This window comes from Delphinus delphis, chromosome 15 (assembly GCF_949987515.2).
Source record: "Delphinus delphis chromosome 15, mDelDel1.2, whole genome shotgun sequence".
NCBI classification, from domain to species: domain Eukaryota; kingdom Metazoa; phylum Chordata; class Mammalia; order Artiodactyla; family Delphinidae; genus Delphinus; species Delphinus delphis.
The window spans coordinates 15,293,202-15,320,746 of record NC_082697.1 but is presented as its reverse complement, the minus strand read 5'-3'; the positions used below and the strand labels follow the sequence as shown (position 1 = coordinate 15,320,746).

Genomic DNA, 27,545 nt, shown 5'->3' with positions numbered 1-27,545 from the left:
GAGGTTAATTGACTTGACCAAAGGCAGATAGTAAAGGGCAGAGCTAAGATTTTAACTAAGGTCAGCTAGCTCCCCAAACCCATGCCCTTGACCGATTCTATACTACTTGCAGGGGACATTTTTGTTTGTTTGTTTGTTTGTACCACCCAACTTCCTCTTGCCAATCTTCTGGTACTTGAACCCTCAGGATGCTTCAGGAAAACCACTCTTCCCTACATATATACAATGGAATATTACTCAGCCATAAAAAAGAATGAGATAATGCCACTTGCAGCAACATAGATGGACCTAGAGATTATCATACTAAGTGAAGTAAGTCAAAGAAAGACAAATACCATATGATATCACTTATATGTGGAATCTAAAATATGACACAAATGAACTTATCTATGAAACAGAAACAGACTCACAGACATAGAGAACAGACTTGTGGTTGCCAAGGGGGCGGGGAAGGGGAGAGGGATGGATTGGGAGTTTTGGATTAGCGGATGCAAACTATTATATATAGAATGGGTAAACAACAAGGTCCTACTGTAGAGCACAGGAAACTATATTCAATATCCTGTGATAAACCATAATGGAAAAGAATATGAAAAAGAATGTAGATATATGTATAACTGAATCACTTTGCTGTACAGCAGAAATTAACACAGCATTGTAAATCAACTGTACTTCAACAAATCTTTTAAAAAATCACTCTTCCCAATACCATTTAGAAAGACTGTCAGTCAAGGTGTCCAGCCCTCCTTTAACCGTGGAATAGACTCATGACCCAAGCTGTCACCCAGTGCTTGCTTCTGCCACCCAGACCCCCTGGAATTCTGTCTGCCTTTGTGTCCAAGTTGGTTTTTTATCCTCTTATGCAATTCTGTGAGCCATATTATATTCGTCCCCCAAATTACTATTATTATTTTAAATTTTATTTATTTATTTTTGGCTGCATTGGGTCTTTGTTGCTGCACGTGGGCTTTCTCTAGTTGCAGCGAGCGGGGGCTACTCTTCGTTGCGGTGCACGGGCTTCTCATTGCGGTAGTTTTTCTTGTTGTGGAGCACGGGCTCTAGGCGCGTGGGCTTCAGTAGTTGTGGCTCGTGGGCTCTAGAGCGCAGGCACAGTAGTTGTGGCACACGGGCTTAGTTGCTCCGCAGCATGTGGGATCTTCCCGGACCAGGGCTCGAACCCGTGTCCCCTGCATTGGCAGGCGGATTCTTAACCACTGTGCCACCAGGGAAGGCCCCAAATTATTTTTTTCCCCAGTTATAGAGTCCAGTTGGTTGCATGCAACCAAATAATGTAACATATGGTCACTCCACCCTCTGGACCTCAAGCGAGTTTTGTCACCTGCTAACTAGGAAGTTAGCAGGTGGCAGTATGGTACCCACCTTGCAGGAGGCAGTAGGAATAGAGATCTTGTTTCCTTGAGCCAGGCCTTGCCGACATCCCTGGTTTTAGTGCCTTTTCAGACCCTAACCTCCCAGGAGAAGCTTCCCCATTCTTCACTGGGGCTGCTAGACGTGAAGATGCTGCACACTCAGCAAAAGCAGTGGAGGAGCCTGAGCTATATTTGAGCTTCCCTGAGAACACACAGACGCAGCCTCCTGTGCCCGGCTGGCCGGGGAGAGTATAATTAATAGCACTCTTCTCCAGAGCATGGCTGGAACAGGTGATGACTCAGCAAGTTCAGAATCACACCCATGGCCAATCCCTCCTCCCCACCCAGGTTTATTTTTGGGCCACCACAGATGCTTATTAAGGCCACATGTAAGGATTGCAAGGCAGAGGAGACACTTTTCTTGGAGAACTTGTCAGTTAGGATTGCATGGATTTGCATGTAACAGGAATCTGCCCACATAAAGCTTTCTTTTTCTCATGTAACAAGAAGGCTAGAGGTAGGCAGTCCAGGCTGGTACAGAGGCTCAAAGAAACCATTAAGGACTGAAGTTCCTTCTATCTTCCTGCTCTGTTATCCTTAGCAGGTGGCTCTCACCCTCATAGTCACAAGATGGCTGCTTTACTTCCAGAAATCTCACCTACATTCCTGGCAGAAATGAAAGCAAAAGCAAGGAGGTGGTTGGGACTTGTTGAGCACACTAACCACATGTCTGACAGAATACCAAAGGCCATACCTCATGGAAAGAGCTAACATTTATTGAGAACTGTGTCAGTTTCCTATCACTGTTGTAACAAATTAACACAAACTTAACACTTGAAACACAAAGGTATTCTCTTAGTGTCCTGGAGGTTAGAAGTCCTAAAATATGCTCATTTTGGAGAATTCAGGGGAGAATCCCTTTCCTTACCTTTCCCAACTTCTAAAGGCTGCCCACATTCCTGGGATCCGAGCCCCTTCCTCCATCTTCAAACCCAGCAGCACAGCATCTTCAAATCTCTCTGTCTCTCTGCCCTCTGCTTTCATTGTCACATCTCCTTTTCAGACTCTAAGCCTCTTCCCTCCCTCTTTCACTTGCAAGCCCCTTGTGCTTACATTGAGCCCACCTGGAAAATCCAGACTAATCTCCCCATCTCAAGATCCTTAATTTACTCACATGTGCAAAGTCCCTTTTGCCACGTAAGGTAACATTCACAGGGACTTCCCTGGAGGTCCAGTGGCTAGGGCTCGGTGCTTCTCCTGCAGGGGAACTGGTTTAATGCCTGGTCGGAGAACTAAGATCCCGCTTTCCGTGCAGGGTCGGGGGGAAGGTAACATTCACAAGTTCTGGGGATTAGAATGCAGACATCCTCAGTGGGCCATTCGTTATTCCACCTACCACAAGAATTTGTGATATTCCTGGCACTGCTGTGAATTCACGTAACTCTCCCAACAAACCTATGAGGCAGATACTATTATTTTGTTGATTTCCAGATGACAAGGTGTATTAGTTTCCTATTGCTGCTATATCAAATTACCACAAACTTAGGGGCTTAAGCAATACAAATGTATTATCTTACAGTTCTGAAGGTTAGAAGTCCTACACAGACCTTACTAAAAATCAAGGTATCAGCAGGGCTGCATTCCTCTCTCTCAGTCCAGGGGGAAACCCATTTCCTTGATTTTTCCAGGTTTTAGGGACCCCCCGCATTCCTTGGCTTGTGGCCTCCTTCAGCTACAAAGCCAGCATCGATGAGCCAAGTCCTTCTCACATCACATCATTCTGACAGTTCTTCTGTGGTCACATCCCTCTGCACCTTCTCTTCTGCCTCCTTCTTCCAATTTTAAGGGCCCTTGTGATTAAACTGGGCTCACCTGGAAAACACAGATTATTCTCACTATCTGAAAGCCAGCTGATTAGCAACCTGAATTCCATCTTCAACCTAATTCCCTTTTGCCATATAACTTGGCATATTCACACATTTGGGATTAGGATGTGGATATGTTGGGGGGAGTCAATGTGCCCACCACACAAACCAAAAGCCCAGAGAGGCTAAGTAATTTGCCCATGGTTATATAGCTATACGTAGTCTGGTTATATAGGCAGACTCCAAACGCAGGTTGTTTGGCTGCAGTGGCCATGCTGTTAAGCACTGCACTGTGCTTCCCTATCTCGGCAACCCTACAGTGAGGTGGGTATGATTATGGTTATGATGTGTATTTTACAGATGAAGACACTATGACTCTTAGGGATGATGTGGCTTGCCTGAAATCCACATGGCTGGTGGAAAGCAGAGGTAAGTAAGACTCAGCTAAGAGACGCACCCAAAACAAAAGAAAGAAACTGGCTGATGGGAGGCTGTGACTATTATCCTTAAACCAAGATTTCATAGATTTCTGTTCAACTGACAGCACTTCTCCAGACATTCTCTAGCACCAAGCTCACTCCCTCATTTCTTCCAGGCCACTTCTCAAATGTCACTATGACCACTCCATCCAAAATAGCTGCTCTCATCCCCCGCTATCCTCTTGTCTCACTTTAATTCTCTTATTGCTTGACACACATATAACTTTTTTTTTTTTTTTTTTTTTTGCGGTACGCGGGCCTCTCACTGCTGTGGCCTCTCCCGTTGCGGAGCACAGTTATTTAGTTCCTTTTTTATCACATCTCTCTCTCTCTCTTTTTTGGCCACACCACGCAGCTTGTGGGATCTTAGTTCCCCAGCCAGGGATCGAACCCCAGCCCACAGCAGTGAAAGCATGGAGTCTTAACAACTGGACGGCAAGGGAATTCTCCATGTCTCTTTTGATAGAATATTGATATTCACATTTTGTTCATACATTGTTTTTCTGAGTTCTGTTAGTTCTTTGTCCATGGTTTCCTTCAGTCCTTTGAGCATTTTTAAGGCAGTTGGTTTCAAGTCTTTGACTCATCTGTTCAACGTCAGGGCATTCTCAGGGATAGTTTCTGTCAATTAATTTTGTTTCTTTGACTGGACCGTACTTTCCTGTTTCTTTGGATGCTTTGTGATTGTTTTTTTCTGAGATTGGGCATTTGAATATTGTAATATGGTAACTGAAAATCAGATTCTCCCCCTTCCCCAGGGGTTGCTGATCTAGATTGATGAAGGCTGCAGTCATCCATTTGCTTAGTGATTTTTCCCAAACTATTTTACATAGGCTGTATTTCACATTGTATGTAGTCGCTGAAATCTGTTCCTTCAGCTCATGTTCAACTAGTACCTTGACAGAGATTTCTTGGCACACCTGGAACTTAAAACAAAACATACCTCTCAGGCTTTGCAGATGGGCTCTGTGTTGTGGAGGCTGTTTGCAGCTCTGCTTTAGCCCATACTCCCTGCTTGCACTGAGCCATCTTTTTTTGTTTTGTTTTGTTTTTAATTAATTAATTTATTTATTTTTGGCTGTGTTGGGTTTTCATTGCTGCATCGGAGCTACTCTTCGTAGTGGTGCGTGGGCTTCTCATTGCGGTGGCTTCTCTTTCTGCGGTGCACGGGCTCTAGGCACGCAGGCTCAACAGTTGTGGCACGTGGGCTCAGCAGTTGTGGCGCACGGGCTTAGTTGCTCTGCGGCATGTGGGATCTTCCTGGACCAGGGCTCAAACCCATGTTCCCTGCATTGGTAGGTGGGTTCTTAACCACTGAACCACCAGAGAAGTCCCCTGAGCCATTCTTAAGTTGCCTTTTTTTTTTTATTCAGCGTTCAGTTGGTTGCTGTAAACCTTGATGGTTTTCCAAAGTTCTTACAAAGTTGATTCTGACAGTATCTGCTTGTTTTCTCAGTGTTTCTATGGGGGAGCTTGGAGCCCCTTGTCTCAGCAGCAGTTTGGGGCGCTAATAACAGAAATACTATACACTAGGCGGCTTATAAACAACAGAAATTTATTGCTCACAGTCCTTGGAAGTCCAAGAGCAGGGTGCCAGTGTGGTCGGGTTCTGGTGAGAGTCCTCTTCTGGGTTGCAGACTGCCGACTTCTCGGCTTCTCAGTTGTATCCTCACATGGCAGAAAGCAGAAAGAGGAAGCAAGCTCTCTCATGGCTCATAAGGGCACTAATCCCACTGATGAGAGCTCCACCCTCATGATTGCATCTAATCCTAATTACCTCCCCAAATCTCACTTCTTAATACCATCACATGTTGGGAGAGAGGAGTAAGGTTTCAACATATGAATTTGGGGAGGACATAAACATTCAGTCCCTAACACGCTCCAACATTTTGTTTTTTAAAAGCTTCCCTGGTCACCTTTGTAAAGCAATTATACTCCAATAAAGATGTTAAAAAAAAAAAAGCTTCCCTGGTGATTCTAATGGGTAGGCAAGGTTGATATCCACTACTCTGGGAGCAAAACCTTGGCATCCCTGCTTTCAGCCAGCTCCTTAGGTGACTCTGATGCAGCCATTCTGAGCTTTGGGATCCTGAAGATTAAATAAACCTAAGATTAAATAAACCCTGGGACCAAGCTCAGGAAGTCTACCCTCTCTCATTTTCCTCCCGTTCCTGGAAGCCAGACAGGATGAAGAGATCAACCTTTGTGGGCGTGGCTCTCTATCCACGGACTACAGCACATGGTGCCATGGAGACACCTAGTGGTGAGTTGCTGCACTGAGGGTTACGGAGACAACTGGCTCCTTGCTCCCGTTTGTTTCACAGAAGAATCAGAACCAAGATAAAGAAAGGGGCCCAGGATGCGCCAGATTCCTGCCTCCAAAGTGTGACAGTTGAGTTGAAGTTTTTCAGCAATAGATCTCTGTTGGGACTCAGCATATGGGACCTGCACCGGAGCTAGCATCCCCTGAAATCTCTAAGATTTCCAGTTACATAAGTTACAAGCTTTTAAGTAAATGCAGCTGAGAGGGTGAAAGCTTCCCAGTTCAGCTGAACTCCAGGGTTTACCCCCTCACAGACATGAGGTCCTTGAAGAATAAGTAGTTCTGGGATGACCAAGAGATTTCTTCCTCTCTCAACAGGTGTGATCATGGACAAGTCTCAGCTTCCTGGTATGGTGAAGACAATTACCTGCCTCAATTCTTATTGCTATGGAAGATAAATGCAATGTATTACTTAGTAAAAGAATAAAAATAAAATAATAAGTGTGTAGTTTGATCCTGTTTTTGTTTAAAACTATGTATATATCTTTATACCAATACATATATTTATCTTTATGTAAGTTTGTATGGGTGTGTATGTATATTTATGTATATCTGCATGAAGTGCTGTCTAAAACAATGTTCACCAAACAGGTAGTGAGGTTGGAGGTGATTTTTGCTGTCCTCTTTGTACTTCTCTAACTTGTTTATGATGTGCATGTACTATGGGTTTTTTTGGCCTCACCACTCAGCATGTGGGATCTTCGTTCCCCGACCAGGGATCAATCCCACACCCCCTACATTAGAAGCGCAGAGTCTTAACCACTGGACCGCCAGGGAAGTCCCCCTGCTCGTACAATTTTTACAATAGAAAACTGAACTTTTGGGTTCTGGCTCCGGGAAAGATGGAGGCCGGGGCAGGTTTCCAGCCTGTGGCTCCGAGGGACAGCGCTGGAGCCTCAGGACTCAGGAGGGGTGGGCGCGGAGGCTGCCCTGGGCCCAGGTGGGACTCCGGGGCCACCGGTACGAATGGGCCCGGCACCGGGTCAAGGGCTGTACCGCTCCCCGATGCCCGGAGCGGCCTATCCGAGACCAGGTATGCTACCAGGCAGGCGAACGACACCTCAGGGACCTTCCATGGGACCCCCTGGCTCTGAGGGGACCCTTTCAGTCCGACCTGGCCTGGCCCAGTCAGGGATGGACCAGTCCCGCAGGAGACCTGTTCCTCAGCAGATCCAGCAGGTCCAACAGAAGGCGGTCCAGAATCGGAACCACAGTGCAAAGAAAAAGAAGATGGCTGACAAAATTCTACCTCAAAGTATTCGTGAACTGGTACCAGAATCCCAGGCCTATACGGGTGTCTTGGCTTTTGAAAGGAAACTGGACCAGACTATCATGAGGAAATGGCTAGATATCCAGGAGGCCTTGAAACATCCCATCAAGTCAGCCTTGTCCAAATATGATGCCACCAAACAAAAGAGGAAGTTCTCTTCTTTTTTTAAGTCCTTGGTGCTCGAACTGGACAAGGACCTGTACGGGCCAGACAACCATCTGGTAGAATGGTACAGGACCGCCACTACCCAGGAGACAGATGGCTTCGAAGTGAAGAGGCCAGAAGATGTGAATGTACGGTGTACTGTCCTGCTGATGCTGGGTTACCAGCCTCCTCAGTTTAAATTGGACCCTCCTCTGGCTTGGCCGCTGGGCACCCACACCCAGACCCGTCCAGTGACCATTCAAGCACTGTGGCGATATATTAAGACGCGTAAGCTCCAGGACCCACCTGAGCGGGAGTTTGTCATCTGTGACAAGTACCTCCAGCAGATCTTTGAGTCTCAACGTATGAAGTTTTTCAGAGATCCCGCAACGGCTCCATGCCTTGCTTATGCCACCAGAGCCCATCATCGTTAATCATATCATTAGTGTTGACCCGAATGATCAGGAAAAGACAGCTTGTTATGACATTGATGTGGAAGCAGATGATACCTTGAAGACCCAGATGAATTCTTTTCTGTTGTCTACTGCCAGCCAGCAGGAGATTGCTACTCTAGACAGCAAGATCCATGAGACAATAGAAACTATCAATCAGCTGAAGACCCAGCGAGAGTTCATGCTGAGCTTTGCCAGAGACCCTCAGGGTTTCATCAATGACTGGCCTCAGTCCCAGTGCTGGGACCTCAAGACCATGACTGATGTGGTGGGTAACCCAGAGGAAGAGCGCTGAGCTGAGCTCTACTTCCAGCCTTGGGCACAGGAGGCCATGTGCCAATACTTCTACTCCAAGGTGCAGCAGAGATGACAAGAATTAGAGCAAGCCCTGGGAATCCGAAATACATAGGGCTTCTCCCACAGCCCTGATTTAGCTGCACCGATTTCTTTATTTGGGCCCTGTGCTGCCTGCCTCATAGCACCTTCCCTGGTCTTGCTTGGGGCCTTCCAGGGGGTGCTGTTGGCTCTAGGACAACACCAGAATGAATATCACGTGATACCTGTTACCCTCTTCTCCCACTCCATCCCTTCTTACCCGCAGCTTCCCTTTGCCCCACAAAGTTCCCATGTGCCTGTACCCTCCCCTGGTCTGCAGAGGACCTCTAGATAGGATTAGAGAGAGAACCCGTAGTGGTAATCAGTGCATTGAATGGATTGGACCTAAGGCCAAGTGGTCTTCAAGGGATCAGCTACACTGATCCTGCCCTTCAGAGACCCAGGAGTTGGGAGTTTTAGCCCCTTCTCCAAGACTTAAGCCTGGGGGCCCTCTATAAGCTAGTTGATCTCGGCTTTCCTGATAACAGAATCCAGTTTCCTTCCTTCCCTCCACAGGTTTGGAGCATACTCGCCCTTCACTTGCTGCCCTCTAGCACCAAAGGAATCCTGGTTCTGGGGCTCCACTGAGCCCCAGGTCAGTCCGCAGCCCTCTGGACTGGGCTGCTGTCTCAGTGCTTCTCTTACTCCCTCGTAGGGGGTCCGCATCAGTATTGGAGTTTGTTCTTTTAGTATTGCTCCCTCTCACCACACTCCCTGTAGCTGCATTTTAAGATTCCCTCCTACCTGTCCTAACCCAGGGCATTTGAGTGGGGGAATCTTGCCTTTCCCTGTCAGAGCCCCAAGGGCCCTCACCTAGGGCACTGTCATTGCCGGCAGAGGCTGTTCCTTCCTGCTGTTGCTTGGAGGTGTGACTCATCCATTCATTCTCCCCTGCCGCCCCCATCCTTTCACGGAGAAACAGGTCTAAAATCAAACAGGAAAAAGCCCCGGGCCATCCCTGTCTTCCTGTCCCTGTCTTCCCAGTTGACACCCGTTGGTGACTTCCAGGGCACTGAGGAGTGAAAGCACCTATAGGGCTGGAGAACAGCTCTGAGTTGGGTTTGTGACTCTTCTCTCTCCCTGCCTCACAGGACTGTGACTCCCCAGCCCCTGCCCTCAAAGCTTCAGACCCCTCAGGTAGCAGCAGGACCTTGTGATCTTGGCCCCTTGCAACTGACATGGTTTTGCATCTTTCCAAGACAGCCTCAAATTCTTCTTCCAGGTTGTATCACCCCTGAGTTAGCATAGCCCAGGCTCGCAGACTCAACACAGCAGAGTGGGAGACAGCTGGGCACAGCGGGAATCCCGTTCAGCATGGGCTCTAAACCCACAGAACTGACAAAGCCCCTGCTTCCCGACCCCCTCCTCAGGCTTCTGTGAGCACATCCTCCAGCCCCGTATCCCTGCCTGTTCCACACTGGGGACAGCAGAACTTTCTCCCCGTCTTCCCCTTATGTCCTTATCCCACTCCTCCCTTGAAAGGTTCTCCCCACAGTGACACTGGACAACCTCTGTCCCTGGGGCTGGAACCATGAGAAGGGGACTCAGCACTCCTACACAGTGTCCCTGAACATAACTTTTTTATTAACTGAATTATTATGTTTTCTTCATGGACCAAATTTTTTCTTGTACTGCCCCCTTATCGATGTCTCCCAGTTTGTTTTTTTTTTTTTGTGGTACGCGGGCCTCTCACCGCTGTGGCCTCTCCCGTTGCGGATCACAGGCTCCAGACACGCAGGCTCAGTAGCTGTGGCTCACGGGCTTAGTTGCTCCGCGGCATGTGGTATCTTCCCAGACCAGGGCTCGAACCCGTGTCCCCTGCATCGGCAGGCAGATTCTCAACCACTGCGCCACCAGGGAAGCCCAACAGAGGGATTCTTAACCCTTCTTGTGCCACAGACCCCTTTGCAGCCTGGTGAGGCCCATGGACCTCTTCTCAGCCTAATATTTTTCAATGAATAAACTTCCATACAGAAGATTACAGAGGGAATCATTTATATCAAAATGCAGTTATCAAAATATTTTAAAAACAAATCTGTCATATAGTAACATATGTGCTTCTATATTAGAAGATTTAGTGGTATGTCTAATAACTAGCATAATTTCAAAGTCATGATAAGCAGAAATGATATTTTGAGTTGCCTTCGGTAAGACCATTGTGATAGGAAAATACATGTTTTCTATTGGTGAAGCCACGGAAACTGCTAATTCTACTCTGGTTTGTTGCTTATGTTCATAAGTGAAGGAAATGCTGAATTTAAGTTGAACTTAAAGATAAAGACCATTTTTCTCGTCCAACTTCATGGATCTCCAAATTTAACAAATTATGTTCTCCCATAGGTCTTTGCTTAAGTCTGTCCATTTGATCTCTTTGTTCATTGCATCTTTCCTCCAACGTGTGATGATCCTTGGCTGTCTGCTCACATTGAAGGGTGGGACCTAGACTGAAACTGATTGGGCACGGGATGCACGTGAGGAGGACTAATTATTAACTATGGTGTGACTGTCCATTAGGAAGCTCCCATTGTCAGCATCCTTAGGGTTTTCCTCCTGAGCTGGTCAAATTCTCCAGAGAAGACTCTTATAGCATCTCTTTAGGAGAGTACATTCCTCCATGCCAGCAATGTGGAATCTAGGTTGTGAAAGAAGCCTGAGGGAAGGAGGTTGGGCAGAGCATCTCAGTCTTCCATATGCAAACTTTCACTTCATCCCTCCGCTTTCAGGATGATGCCCCATCATCCACTTTGCCTGGTGTTTCCTGATCCAGATCTGCTTCTGTTACTCTCTACAGCTGCACTATACAACACAGCAGACTCTGGTCTCCTGCAGCTATTTAAATCTAAATTAATTAAAATAAAATAAAACAAACTTTCAATTCCTTAATCGCACTAACCACATTTCAAGAACTCAATAGCCACATGGAGCTAGTGGCTGGCAACTATATTGGACAGTACATGACATTCCTTGTCACTGCAGAAAGTTCTGTGGAATACAGCTGCTCTAGAGCAAGGGATGGCAAATCTTTTCTGTAAAGGGTCGGATAGTAAGTGTTTTTGGCTTTGCACACCATATGGTCTCCATTGCAACTACTCAACTATGTCAATGTAGCATGAAAGAAGCCATTAACAATACGTGGAACATGCGTTGGAACACATGGTTAAGTTCCAACAAAACTTTATTTATGAACACTGGAATCTGAATTTCCTAATGTTTTCATGTGTCGTAAAATATTATTCTGCTTTTTATTTTTTCCCAACCATTCGAGAATGCAAAACTATTCTTCCCTTATAGGCTGTACATAAACAGCGAACAGGCTAGATTTGGTTCATGGACCATAGCTTGCTGACCTTTGTCTTAGGGCGCTGTATTTTTTAAATTTTTAATTAGTTTTTATTGGAGTGTAGTTGATTTACAACATTGTGTTTGTTTCTGGTCTACGGCATAATGAATCAGTTATACATGTACATATATCCACTCTTTTTTAGATTCTTTTCCCATATAAGTCATTACAGAGTATTGAGTAGAGTTTCCTGTGCTATACAGTAGGTTCTTATTAGTTATCTATTTTATATATAGTAGTGTGTATATGTCAATCCCAAGCTCCCAATTCATCCCTCCCCACCCCTCGCCACCCAGGGCATTGTATTTTATAAAGAAAAATCCCTGTACTGTTATTTAAGTAGTTTCAGAGAGGAAGCAGAGGCTACGTTGCACAGTTTGGGGGTTTTTTTTTTTCCTTTTTTTTTTTAACCTAGACGTTTCATTAACTTCTTTGTGTAGCCTAGGATCTGTGAACACAGAGCTCCATCTCTCTTATTGGCTGTTCTCCGCCTGGGGTCCAGCCTTGTGTCCAGCACGATGCTTGACATGTAACAGGCTCTCAGTCAATAGGGCTGAACTGTCAAATGCTCACCAAGCCATCTTCTTTTCCTTTATTTTATGTAATTTTACTTTTCACCTAGATCTGCCTTCAGGAAAGAATGTGCTGGTTAGGCTGATGAGAAAATTGCAGTATGCTTAATCCTATTTCTTGTTATCAGCGAATACATTGACATTCCCATTTTCCACATCAGTCCCATGAGCTTGGTAAATGTAATTCCACCTCTGAGAGAAGACATCAGCTCCTAAGCCTGTGCAGAATCAAACAAATCTTGGTTATGGAAGTGTAAGTCTCAATTGAATCTGATAAGAAGACTTGTAAAGCAAAGGGAAGTAATCTGGAGAGCACAAGTACCTGGAGATTTTAAAAGCTGGGCTGAAACTGCCTCCTTAGCAAGATAAAGAAGAGAAGGTTATAGAATGTTAACATTGCCGTGACTGTAAGAAGACAATGAGAGACTTCCCTGGTGGTCCAGTGGCTAGGACTCCAAGCTCCCGATGCAGGGGGCCCGGGTTCGGTCCCTGCTCAGGGAACTAGATCCCACATGCTGCAACTAAAAGATTCCTCATGCTGCAACCAAGACCCAGTGCAGCCAGATAAATAAATATGAAAAAAATAAAAAGACAATTAGCCAAGGGCATTATTGGAAACCAGCTGGATGGGGGCAAAAGCCACAGGTTAGATTAAAACCACACATGCACCAAACTCCTACAACAGAGATCCCCAACCGGTCCACGGCCTGTTAGGAACCGGGTGGCAGAGCAGGAGGTGAGTGGCTGCGAAGGAGCAAAGCTTCATCTGCCGCTCCCCACCGCTGGCTCTCATTACCACCTGAACCATCCTCCCCTCCACCATCTGTGGAAAAATTGTCTTCCACAAAACCGGTCCCTGGTGCCAAAAAGGTTGGGGACCACTGTCTTACAAGATAATAGGAGCAAACCTTGGGTGTGCTAATAACTTTTAGATACAACACCAAAGTCACGATCCTCAAAGAAATACTCAATAAACTGGACTTCATTAAAATTAAAAACTTCTACTCTGCAAAAGACAATGTGAGGATAATGAGAAGAAAAGTTACAGACTGGGAGAAAATATTGGCAAACGACACATCTGATAAAGGACTGTTATCCAAACTATACAAAAACTCACCAATAAGAACACAAACAATCCAATTAAAAAGTGAGTCAATGGGCTTCCCTGGTAGCACAGTGGTTAAGAATCCACCTGCCAATGCAGGGGACATAGGTTCGAGCACGGGTCTGGGAAGATGCCACATGCCGCGGAGCAACTAAGCCCGTGTGCCACAACTACTGAGCCCGTGCGCCACAACTACTGAAACCCGCGCGCCTAGAGCCTGTGCTCCGCACCAAGAGAAGCCACCGCAATGAGAACCCTGAGCACCACAACGAAGAGTAGCCCCCGCTCGACGCAACTAGAGAAAGCCCGCACGCAGCAACAAAGACCCAACGCAGCCAAAAATAAATTAAATAGATAATTTTTTTTAAAGCCTTTAAAAAAAGTGAGTCAAAGATCTTAACAGACACCTCACCAAAGAAGACAAATCGATGGCAAACATGCATAGGAAAATACGTTCCACATCACATGTCATCAGGGAAATGCAAATTAAAACTACACACCTCTTAGAACAGCCAAACTCCAAAACACAGACAATACCAAATGCAGGTAAGGATGTGGATCAAGAGGAATTCTCATTCATGTCAAAAGAAAATGTTCCTTTCCTACTTAGTGGCTTTTCACCTCCTACTCTGCCCATATCAGATCCTAGGACTATAGGTTTTCTGGTTCATTGGTGATATAACCTCTTTTTATGCTGGAAATCCACCACTTGTGCAAGTGATTTAAGGTACAATGAGCTACACAGATTAAACAAACAAACATGTCCTAAGCACCTATAATCTGCCATGTTCTTTTAGTTATATTTTTACTCCCAATTTACAGCTGAGGAAGCTGGAGCTTCAAGATCATAAGTGACTTGTATGATTCCACTTATTTGTTTCAAAAAACAGGAGGAACTAATTGACAGGGTTAGAACAGTAGAATGGGTAGCCTTTGGAGAGAAGGGGTGGGTAGTGATTGGGAAGGAGCACAAGGGGACAACGACTTGTTGGTAATAATCGACTTCTTGACTAGGGTGTCCTTATCTGCGAGTGTTCACTTTGTGATAATTCATCCATTTGTACACTTACGATTCATGATTTTTTTCTGTTTGTTATACTGATATGAATATTGTTAAAATTTCTCAAACATACACTATTGCTAAAATGTAAACTTTAATAGATGGCTGAAATTTAAAGTTGAAGAAAGTTCTCCCAACATAGAACAAAAAGACAGAGATGGAAAAGACCAAGAGAGAGAAAAAAACTAAACTGTGTCAGATGCGATACAGTTTAAACATTCTAAGTTTTCCCTGGATTAAAAAAATATTCATCTAGGGAGTTCCCTGGTGGTCTAGTGGTTAGGATTCAGTGCTTTCACTGCCAGGGCCCGGTTTCAATTCCTGGTAGGGGAACTGAGATCCTGCAAGCTACACAGCACAGCCAAAAAAAAAAAAAAAAAAATCATCTGAGAAGGAAAAAGACTCAGACCAGTATCAGATTTCTCACCAGAATTCAAAAGCCAGATGCCAATAGTGCAGTATCTTGAAAATTCTAAAAGAGATTTTTCACCTAGAATTCTATTCCCAGGCAAACATAATCAAGTGTGAGAGCAAATAAGGACATTTTCAGACTTGCCAGGACAGAAATAGTTTATCTTTTTTGTAATCTGTTCATTTAAAGGATGGACAAAACATTAAAGTTCTTGATTGTAATAGTTGCAGGACAGAATATGTTAACTACATCAGTTAGGAAGTGCATGTTTAAGCTGCAGTGACAAATAACCCCCAAACACTCAGAGGCTTAGAACAACAAAGATTTATGTCTCCCTCATATTACATGTTGATTATACATTGCCGGGGTTCGGGGTTGCTGACAGAGGGTCTTCCATATGGAATGTTGCCAGGTGTGGCAGCAGGTGGGAGAACATGGTATCTGCATCTGGGGGTTGGGGGAGGGAGGAGCTCACACCAGCCATTAAATGCTCCAAGCCTAGAAGTAGCAAAGGTCACTTCCTCCCCCAACCCATTGGCCAGAATTAGTCACATGGTAACACCAACTCAGAGGGGTGGGGAAGCATAATCCTCCATGTGTCTGGAAGGAGAGACCCCAGTAGAGGGGACCTCTGGAAGTGTCTACCACAGTAAATAAAATGACGCTTTAAAAACAAAAGTGGAAAATAGAAACAGCGAGAGAAAAGAAACGCTGCTCATACCTTCATCTTAGAAAGTGGAGTGTCAAAAGATATGGTCTATGGGATAAAATAAGATAGAGGTTATGCTTATTGAATTTATGAAGAGAAATGAGAACGAAAAATAAGTATATAAATATCAAGCAGGTGGAGAAAGCAGGGATTATAAGCACACTTTACAGACAGTAAATATTATCTAGCTATTGTTTATAATTAGGGAGGTAATCACCAGAAAATTAAAATGATTAAAAGAGGTCGCCTCAAGGGAGTTGGGGGTGAGAGTTTGCTTTTCATGGTAAACTTTCCCGTGCTGTTTAATATGTTATCATGTATATGAATGTATTCAGGCTGTGCAGAGAAACAGAACCAGCAGGAGATACATGTGTATTGATAGATAGGGATATAGATACAGATGTGTATACATCTAAGATCTGGTCTGAGTCTAGAGATCTGAGAACCCGGAGTTCCAATGTCCAAGGGCAGAAGAAGATGGAGGTCCCAGCTCCGGAGAGAGAGCAGATTCACTCTTCCTCCCCCTTTTTATTCTAACTGAGCTCTCAATGGATTGGAGGATGCTCATCCACGCAGGGGACGGCCATCTTTACTCAGTCCATGGATTCGAATGCTAATCTTTTCCAGAGACACCCTCACAGACACACCCAGAAATCATGTTTTGCCAGCTATCTGGGCATCCCTTAGCCTAGTCAAGTTGACACATAGAACGAATACATACCTGCTTATGCTCCAGTTGGGCATGTGTGGCCTGGTCTTATTGGAGGAGTCAAGCTGTGGGACCAGGATGAGAATGGACTCATGACCTGCAGCCCAGGGCCCTGCACACCACCCCTGTGGTCTCAGAATCATAACTGCATTTGGCTGTGGACATTAGAGAAAAGAGAGCCATTTGGGAGGAATTGAAACATTTCCTCCTGCACAAGTTGTTTCTTTTTATACTGGCCAGTCCAAGGTGTTCTGATAAAGGTCAAAAGTATTTATTTTCTTGGATACTCCAGGGATGAGAGTGAAACGCACGTGAGGGTGAGCCAGAGCGGGGTGGGGGGGGGTTGGGGAGGGTTGGGGGGGAAGAAAGAGGAGTTTTGCCAACTTTGACAGCTGAAAGGGCTTCTTTTTATCAGAGGAAATGGTTGGTTTGGGGGCATGGAAACAACCTCTGGTTTTCCATCAAGAACAGCAGAAATTACAACGTGGGAAAATTAAGAAATGGTTGAACAGACACATGATATGGTCAAGGTCACTCTCCATTGGGCCCCGCCCACCTCCCCAGCCTTCTCTCCCCCTGCTCCCCACCCCCATCTGACACCTGAGCTTTGCCAGTCTGCTAGGTTCTCTAGCATGGAACTCCCCTGGACTGTTACCTCTGCCTGGACTGCCCAACCCCAGTCTCTTGGCCTGCTGAGCCTTCATGTAGGACTCAGATGGGGTGCCAGCTTCTCCTCAAAGACCGCCTCCCCACCCCCACTCCTCTTCTCTGCCCCATTACAGCATGTGTTTCCATCATTACACTTATCAAGCTGTGTCAAAACTACCTATCCACCCATCTGTCTCTCCCACTGGGCCGGAGATCATACAATGGACCCTCAGGCTCAGATCTGGCACTCAGACAGAATCATGGCCTGCACCGTTTGGGCCAACATCACATTTTTTAATTTTTTTGCATTCATTGCCAAAAATTAAACATTGAGAGATTTCACATTAAAATCCAGATTTCTGGCTTCTCTTGACAAATTGGAAATCCAGCAACATGGGTGCACTTCTTCACCGTTGTGATGGGGGTCCCCTTTGGATAGAGCATGGTTTCTCCATTTCTCCACAGTCCCCACCATGTCCTGTTGTCTCAGCATTGAAGCCTCATATCAGAGCCATTTGTCATAAATCTTGCAATACTGGTTTTGTTTGTTTGTTTGTTTGTTTTTTACAGTGGATTAAAGAAGAAAGTAAAATATTTCTTTTACCCATGTTCCTTCCTCACACCTGGCCCACTTCCCTCATTTACATCACCAAACCAAATCCCGTGGGTACCTGAGCTCGCCACTCTTGCACAAATCGAATGGATTGTGGTAGGAATTAGGTGGGATGATTCCCAAAGGGAGATCAAGGGGAAAGGTGCTGGGCAGGCAAAAACAAGAGCTGTCCACTCAACCCCTGCTTTTAAAGAGGAGGAAACTGAGGCGCAGAGAAGTTAAGCAATTTTCTCTGAGTCACACAGCTAGGGAATGGAGGAGTTGGAATTTGAATCCTGTCTGATACTAAGTCTCAGTTTTTGTCATTGCTTTTCCCGTTTGGCTTGCAATAGTTTGTTTTGTTTTGTTTTTTAAATTTAAACACACTCTATAAAATTTTTAAATATATAAAATTATAAGGAAGAAAGTAAAATCCCCTGAAATCTTATCACGCTATATAGCTACTGTTAATATTTTAGTGGGCATCTTTCAGGCATGTCTTTACACTCACAGGCAACAGAAGAAATCTTTTACAGAAATCAAATAATAAATATTCCTTACTTTTTCAAAGAAAAAAATTGCACTGAATCTATAGACCCATTTGGAGGGAATTGACATCTTTACAATATTGAGTTTTCTGACCCATGAACAAGAAATATCTATTTATTTAGAACTTTCATTTCTCCCAGTGATGTTTTAAGTTTTTCAATTTACAGGTCTTGCACATATTTCTTTAAATTTATTCCTAGCTATTTGGGTTTTGTGATACAAGTAAATGGTACTTTTTTCTTTTTGATGTTATTAAACAAAGTTTTGTGTTAAATTTTTATGGTAAATAAAAGTTCAATTGACTTTTGTATGCTGACTTTGTATATGGTGATTGCTAAATTTACCTTTTTTAAAATTTCATACTTCTTAATGGCTGAGTATTTAGTCCATGGATCTTTCTTTTTTATATAAATTTATTTATTTTTGGCTGCATTGGATCTTCGTTGCTGTGCGCCGGTTTTCTCTAGTTGCAGTGAGTGGGGGTTACTCTTCATCGCGGTGCAGGGGCTTCTCACTGCAGTGGCTTCTCTTGTTGTGGAGCATGGGCTTTAAGGGCTCAGGCTTCAGTAGTTGTGGCACGGGCAGGCTCAGTAGTTGTGGCTCGTGGGCTCTAGAGTGTAGGCTCAGTAGTTGTGGTGCACGGGCTTCAGTAGTTGTGGCGCACGGGCTTAGTTGCTCTGCAGCATGTGGGATCTCCCTGGACCAGGGATCAAACCCATGTCCCCTGCACTGGCAAGTGGATTCTTAACCACTGTGCCACCAGGCAAGCCCTGCTAAATTTACTTTTAATTCTAATAGCTTATTGGTAGATTTGGGGTTTTTTTTTTCCTCATGTGTGTAATTTCTTCCTTTCAAATCTTTTATTTTTGCACTGGCTAGGATCTCAAACACAATAATAAACAGAAATAGACATACTGGGAATCTGTTTCTTTCTTGATCTCAATGGAAATGCTTTCAGTATTTTCCCATTAAATATGGTATATGTTATTTGTAGAAAATCTTTACCATATGAAGGAAGTTTCCTTCTACTCCTAATTTCTTAAGTTTTTTTTTAAATCATAAACTTATGTTGAATATTATCAAATGCTTTCTTTGCATCTACTGAGATGGTTGTTCTCCTTGTTCTGTTAAAGTGGTAAATTGTATGAGTTCATTTTGTAATGTTAAACCCATTTTATATTCCTGGAGTAAAGTCATATTGATTGTGATGTAAAATAATAATACTTTAAATCATGGATATCCTTTTTTTAAAATTAATTTATTTTTAAATTTATTTTTGGCCATGCCCCACAGCTTGCAGGATCTTAGTTCCCTGACCAGGGATCGAACCTGTGCCCTCAGCAGTGAAAGTGCTGAGTCTAACCAGTGGACCGCCAGGGAATTTCCGACATCCTTTTTTAATGTGATTTTTTTTCTTACCTATTCTTCTCCTTCTCTTTTCCCATCCTCCATTAATCTTTCTAACTTACTCCACACCTTCTGGCTCAAGGTAACCCATGTCAACAACTGATGTGAACATTTACAGACTTTTCTCCAAGTCAGTATAATCTCTCTCTCTGTCTCTGTCTCTGTCTCTGTCTCTCTCTCTCTCTCACACACATACACACACACACACACACACACACACACACACACACACACCCCTACCTATATAGAAGTTCAGCTCTTAATTCCTGCAGTTTTCATTTTAAGGGACAATGAATCACTAATGGTGGCATCTGGGGTCCAGAGACTGGTTGTTGAGAGACAGAGGGATTTCACCCATGGAGGGAGCCCTTCTTGGCACCCCTGAATTGCACTGCTGGGGTGATCTTCAGGTGAGTTTATTCCCCCACGGCTCTGGAGTGAGTGAGAGTAGGCTGAGGGTGGGCACACTTTGTCCCACCAGGATCTCAGCCGGCCTGGTCTCATGGCTTCCAGGAATGCTCGCTGGCCGGCTGCAAAGCAGAAAGAACTACAAAGTCGTTTCTATCGGGAGCTCCTGAATCCAGGCCAGCTAACTCCTCCTCCCCGCAAGCCCTCAACACCTCCTTTATGGATTTTTTTTCTTTTTTTCTCCTACTCGGCAATTTTAACCAGTCCAAGAACCAACTGCTGTGCCTTCAGATCAATAGCCCTTGGGAAGGACTGCGGATGGTCTCTGGGGAGGCACCTCAGCAGCTCCTGCAGAAGAATCATTTCCTTCCTGACTCAGTTTCACTCAAATCAAGCTTCTTCCGCTTTATTGTTTTATTAAAGCAGCCTCCATCAGGCACGTTGGCACCAAGTCAGGACCAGAACGAAATCAGTGGCTAAAACTTGTCTTTTTATCTCTCAAAATCCAGCTTTCTAGCTGGGGCTTGGAATTTTCTTTTCTTCTTTTCTTTTACTTTCCTTTTTTGTTTGTGTCTTAGTCACCATGATGTTTTAGAAGGGATTTAAAGCTGCACTTTGGCTGGAGTAAGGTCTCAGCAAGCATGCGTTGAGGAAGGGATGAAAGAATAAATGATGGAATAATCATCACTTGGTAAATGATTGTTGAAGGAGAATCAAATGAGATGATGCATGTGAAACTGGTATGTAATCTGAATAGTGAGAGTTGTTAACTGAGCTGGATAGGATTTATCCACTGGCGCCACCTGCTGGAAAGAAGTTAGCACAACAGGACCATTTCTCTTTCAGTGAGGCATGAAGACACTGGCTTCTGGAAATGCAGGCAACGGGGCTGAGCAAAAATGGAATACATTTCAGCAAAATCTAACACGTGCCAGATATCGTATGATTTACAGCATTATTTCTCTTCATCCTCATTGTAACCATAAGAGGCATATACTATCATTATTTCATCTTTAGAGATTAAAAATCTGAGGCTTATTGAGGCTTATAGTGAACGTATAATGTCTAAGGCCACATAGCTCGTGGGTATTTGGGATAAAACTCAAAACCCAGTTCCGTCTGACTTCAGAGCCTGTTGTGGGTTAGGTTCCCCAGGAATAAAACTCCGTGGAGGTATGCATGCAGGAAGATTATTACAGAGTGCTTTCAGGATCATATTCAGAGCCTGTTGCCTCAGCAGAGGCCTTAGCTGATGCCAAGGGATAAGGATGGAGCTAGGATGGCATGGAGGCAGGACTTTGGGACTCCCACTTCATCCAGTCATTGGATGTAGAACTTGGACTAGGTTGCTTTCTTCAACCAAGGGCAAATCCTCAAGAGGGACTTGATTGAGAGCTGTCAGCAGTCTATGCTAGCAGCAGCTGGGGGAATATAAGTGCCTCAGTCCTGGAGTGGGGGGTCTGGGCAGCATGCCACAGTATCCACTACAGAGCCCATGTACTTGTCCCATCTGCACTGCTGCTCAAATAGGGGGAACAGCTGACAGGTAGCCAAGGTCAATGTCATGGGTAGTGGGAGGGGGGATTTAAAGAGTGAAAATGGTTCTGCCCACCATCCACTCAGTGAACCTGTGACCCAGGCCATATCTGCCATCCAATTGCAATAATGGATGTATTTTGACCAATTCATACAGAAATAATATATAGATTATTTTATGGGTGTCAAGCTGTTAACAAAGAAGTAAAATGCAATGTTCAACTAACTGGGCAAGTGGTTGGTGATGGCTTCCTTGACCTCCTCAAATAAGAAATGGAAGAATCGAGGGCCACAAGTTGACAAATACGTTAGAGCAATTGATTTAAAAATCATTTTATGGCAAATTAAATTATTTAAAAACATTCCGCTTCCTCTCCCACACCACCTCCATAGGAGGAGTAGAATTTGATGTTGGGGGATGCTGGTCTTGGTTGTGTACGTATATACTTCCCCACCCACTGACCTTAGGCTTGGCCATGTGACTTCCTTTTCCCAATGGGATGTCAGCAGTCATTGACACAAGCAGAGGCTTGAAATGTGCTTGCGTGGTTGGCCTTGCCCTCTAGTGCTTCTGTTATGTAGGAGAACATGCCCTGGCTGCTAGATCAGCCAGACTGCAGACTTACTTTACATGAAAGTAAATGACTGTTGCTTTATATCACTGTGTATTTTTTTACTGGAGTATAATTGCTTTACAATGTTGTGTTAGTTTCTGCTGTACGATGAAGTGAATCAGTTATATGTATACATATATCCTCTCCCTCTTGGACCTCCCTCCCCGCTCCCTGAGCCCATCCCACCCATCTAGGTCATCACAGAGCACCGAGCTGAGCTCCCTGTGCTCTACAGCAGGTTCCCACTAGCTACCTATTTTACACACGGTAGTGTATTTATGTCAAACCTAGTCTCCCCTTTCATCCCACCCTCCCCTTCCCCCACTGTATCCACACGTCCATTCTCTACGTCTGTGTCTCTATTCCTGCCCTGCAAATAGGTTCATCAGTACTATTTTTCTAGATTCCACATATATGCGTTAACATACGATATTTGTTTTTCTCTTTCTGACTTACTTCACTCTGTACGACAGACTCTAGGTCCATCAACATCTCTACAAATGACCCAATTTCATTCTTTTTTATGGCTGAGTAATATTCCATTATATACATATACCACATCTTCTTGCAGCACTATTTACAATGGGCAGGACATGGAAGAAACCTAAATGTCCATCGACAGATGAATGGGTATATCATCGAGTTTTGAGGTGGCTTGTTAGGCAGCCTTAGCTAACTGATACACATTTACAAAGTTGTGGAGGATAACACACATGGATGTATCAATGATAATTTTGACTGTGTATGATTTTTCTTTAAAAACTGACCTTAGTCTCCATATAGGATATAGGATATAGTCATATAGGATATGACTCCTGACCTTAAACATGGAAAAAATGGGCCAGGCATTATTCTGAGCACCTGTGGCAGAGACCACTAAATGTCCCTTAATAAACATCTTCACATTTATTTCTTCTACAAAGAAATGAGAAACTCCAGGGACCCCAAACTATCAGGAAACAGGGATATAATATTTGTGGAGTCCCCAAAAAGGTGACACTAGTATCTATTAAATTTGGCCATGAGGATACTGGACAAGGAAGAGTGTCCCCAAGGGAAGAGCCAGGGGTCATGGAGGTCAAAGTACAGGTACACTCCTCCTAGAAAGCAGGACCAACTCACCTGCCAGAGAAGGGTGTCTGTCCAATTCCTGGACTTTTAAAAATAGTATTTATAGATCATCTCCCTTGTGCCTAGGCACTTAGCTCCCCAAATAAAATTAAAATCTTCCCAACCTTCCTTATAGCCAAGTATGGCTATGTAACTGAGTTCTGTCCAACAAGGTGTAAATCAGGTAATCACATAGCAGATTCTAGAACCTTCATTAAGAGACCACTGGGTTGCACCACACACCTCCACCTTTTCCCTCCTGGTCTCTTCTTTTTTCCTTCTGGTTTGGATGCAGATATAATGGCAGGAGTTGGAGCAGACATTTTGGACCCATGAGGTGAGCTTGGTCCAAATGAGCAATTAATGTAGGATGAAGCAACAAGACTAAAGGAGCCTAAGTTCCAGAAGACTTAATGGCACAAACCACCAAATCAACCCCATTGTTTCTACAAACAGTAACAATAAGATCTCTTTCCTTCTAATTAAATGTAAGGACTATGAACTGTCAATAGTAGGATGCTGTATCAGTTAGGGTTCGGTTATTTAAACCTAAGCTGTGCTGGGAAAGACAGTCTGGGTTCCTGCATTATCAGCAAAAGTCCTCACTAATAATTAGGGCAACGCAAATTAAAAGTGCACTTTTAAGTAGCATTTTTTTGGTTTGCTTATCATATCGGCAAACAATTAAGTCATTTCCTGTTCTGTGGGTAAGAGAACGGGATAGATATCTTCTATTTGCTCCTCCAGGTTGGCTTTCTATTCCTTCCACCTCCTCTGTGTTCCAGGAGGCAGGCCAGGACGGGCTAGATAAATAGACTCCTTGGCTGTCTGTCACCTGCTTGAGGTCAGCCCAGTAGGAGACCAGAGGGAAAACTGATTTGAGGCATTTATTCCCTTGACTCCTTCACTATAGGGCCATATTGCTGGCTTCACCCATCTCTTTCCACATGTCTCTGCTAACTGCTCCCTCCTCTTGCTTGTTCAGGCCTAGCCTCACTGCTATCAGTCTTGGGATACTACTCTATTCTTTGTCAGTAGTCCTTTTATTAAACCTTTGAAATTCTCCTAATGAGTATGCCGTATTAGGATACAGAGAGAAAACCGGCAGTTCCTTTGGAACTATTCATGAGCTATTCATGAGCAATTCCACTTCTCTGTACCCACCCCAGAGAAACGCTTGCACATATGTACAAGGGGCAAGTACTGGGATATTGCTACAATTTTGTCTGCAGTAATAACAAATTAGAAACAACTTAAATGTTTTCAAATAGGGAAATAGCTAAATAAACCATAGTATATCCATATTACGGCATATGAATGCAGCTGTTTAAAAAGGAGATGGAGGGACTTCCCTGGTGGCCCAGTGGTTAAGAATCCACCTGCCAAAGCAGGGGACACGGGTACGAGCCCTGGTCCGGGAAGATCCTACATGTCGCAGAGCAGCTAAGCCCGTGTGCCACAACTACTGAGCTTGCGCTCTAGAGCCCGCCAGCCACAACTACTGAGCCCATGTGCCACGACTACTGAACCCATGTGCCACAACTACTGAAGCCCGCGCGCCTAGAACCCGTGCTCTGCAACAAGAGAAGCCACCACAGTGAGAAGCCTGAGCACCACAACGAAGAGTAGCCCCTGCTTGCTGCAACTAGAGAAAGCCCGCGCATAGCAACAAAGACCCAACGCAGTCAAAAATAAACAAACAAATAAATAAAAAGGAGATGGGTCTATCTGTATAACATGGAAAGACTTCTAAGACATATTTTTCATGAAGAAAGTAAAGTTCAGTATTGCAATGACTTATATTAAAATGATACCTATTTCTATAGTTTTATGTACTCTATAAAACTACAGGAAATTTTTCACTGTCCCTCTCTATGGAAGGATTATACACCCTCACTGAAGTAGGTTTGGCTATATAATTTGCTTTGACCAAGGAAATGTGGGTGAAAGAGACATGAGACTTCCAAGTGGAAGATTTAAGAGGTTCCACCGTTGTTTCTTTTCTCTCTGCCTTAAGATTAGCATAACCTACCTGCTTTTTCAACCTGTGTCCAGAGATACAGCTGAAGCCAACCCATGACAAACATGTAAGGATCAATAAATAAACCTTTGTTGTTGTAAGGCACTGAGATTTTGAAGATGTTTGTTATTGCAGCAAAACCTAACCTCCCTTGACTAATGCATGCTGCTATATAATTGATACTTGGTTACTTTCTGGGGAGGAGAACTGGTATTGAGGGTGGCCTCAATACCAGTGGCCATTCATATGGCCACTTCCTCTTTTTATAAGGACATCAATTATATTGGATTAGGGCCCACCCTAACGACCTCATCATAACTGGATTACATCTGCAAAGACTTTTTTTCCAAATAAGGTTACATTCACAGGTACCAGAGATTAGGACTTCAGCATATCTTTTTGGAGGACTTGAGCCAATCCATAACAGTAGGTGAATGGGCAAATGGTGGTACATTCATACCATGGAATATTATTCAGTGATAAAGAGAAATGAGCTATCAAGCCATAAAAAGACATAGAGGAAACTTATATCATAGTATTTAGTGAAAGAATCCAGTCGGTGGAGGCTACATACTGTATGATTCCAACTGTATGACATCTGGAAAAAGCAAAACTAAAGAAGTGATTGCCAAGGGTTGAGGTGAGAGGAGAGGGTGAGAGTTGAATAGATGAAGCACAGGGGATTTTTAGGACAGTGAAACTGTTCTGTATGATACTGTCATGGTAGGTACCTAATATCCATTTGTTGAAATCCTTAGACCTGTACAATAATAATGAATCCTAATGTAAACTATGGACTTTAGTTTAAAATGCATCAATATTGGTTCATCAATTGTAACTAATGTACCAAACTGATGTAAGATGTTAATAATAGGGGACATTGTGGGTGGGGAGAAATTGGGTATATGGGAACTCTCTGTACTATCTGGTTGATTTTTCTGTAAACCTAAAACCGCTCTAAAAAAAATAAAGCCTATTAATTAAAAAAAATTCATTATGGAATCTAAGGCTCCAGTATCACCTCTTCAAGGGAGTCTTTCCTGCTCTCCCACCATACTCTCAAGATGGGTTAGGTGCCCTTGCCTCCGACTCCCATAATACCCTGGCCATATATATTCCTATGGCTGCATAGGCCACATTGTATTTTAACATCTCTTTGTGTCTCTGTTACTTAATAGCTGTGGTTTGCCGACTCCTGGCCTAGAATGCCGAGGTGGCGAAAGCAGCTAATCCGTGCAACGTTAGCAGGCACCCAGGGATGCCTGGCAAAGAGCAATTCTGTTCCCTCCATGCACTGTTGTCATTTGTGGTGTAATTACCATGAGCTCTCCGACCCCCTAGGGTATTTATTAGATGGGGGCCTAAGGTCATGTTACATTAAGGTTTACTTCGACCTGAGCAGTCTCTGGATTATGGATCTTTGGTTTGCCAAAGATGGATTCCCACGGGGAAGTTTTTGCACTTGGGTCCAAATCCTATGGTTGTGATGTCAAATCCATGCTGTTTACATTACCCAACACCCTCTTTCAATTTTGCTCAGGTTAGAAGGTGGTGTATAGGGAGGGTGGGAAGGAGGGAAGAGATATGGGAACATATGTATATGTATAACTGATTCACTTTGTTATAAAGCAGAAACTAACACACCATTGTAAAGCAATTATACCCAAATAAAGATGTTAAAAAAAAAAAAGGTGGTGTAATAAGGGGTCACTGGCACAGATGCCTATATGACAGACAATGTAAATGAAGAAAGCAGCCTGGGGGGGGCGTGGGGAGGGGACCCTGGCACTTTGACAAGTCCAGACCTGATCTAGAGTGGGCAGCCGTTCCTTGGTTTCAACCAATTGCCACACAGAAATGTGGACACAGTGTTGCCAGACAAGGCACAGACCGCAAATTTCTGTTCACAAAGAAATCTCTGAGTCTTTAAAAAATGTTGGCAACTAACACAAAAGATTTAGAAAGACTGAAAGCTGGCATACTGGGAGGATAAGGAATCATCCAGTTGAACTGGGGGTTTGTGTTGGGGAATAACTAGCAGGGAGAAGTTGAAGGATAAGGGCAGCTTCTGGAGAACCTTGATTGTCGCACTCAAGGAGCTTATCAATTGTCTTCTAGGTCTGAGTAATCACCAAAGGATTTAAGCAAAAGGACACAATCAGAATGGGGTTTTTCAAAGATCACTTTGGCAGTTGATGGGAGCAGGACTGAGGCTGGGGTGATATGTTAGAAGTCATCAATAAGCTAAGTAAAGGTAAAGGAGAATTGACAAAGGCCATTTACTTTGTTTTATCTCCTACCAGGCTGTAAACTCCAAGACAGCAGGGCCCTGTCTGTCTTGTGTCTCCAGGACTAAACATAAAGCTTGGGCTTCCCTGGTGGCGCAGTGGTTGAGAGTCCACCTGCTGATGTGGGGGACACGGGTTCGTGCCCCAGTCTGGGAAGATCCCACATGCCGCGGAGCGGCTGGGCCAGT

At 44.1% G+C, this 27,545-nt stretch overlaps 1 pseudogene; it reads left to right on the top strand.

The window, feature by feature from the left end:
* Positions 1-6,879: 6,879 nt before the first annotated feature.
* On the top strand, positions 6,880-8,312 carry LOC132438489 (SWI/SNF-related matrix-associated actin-dependent regulator of chromatin subfamily D member 1 pseudogene; annotated as a pseudogene).
* The last annotated feature ends 19,233 nt before the right edge of the window (positions 8,313-27,545 follow it).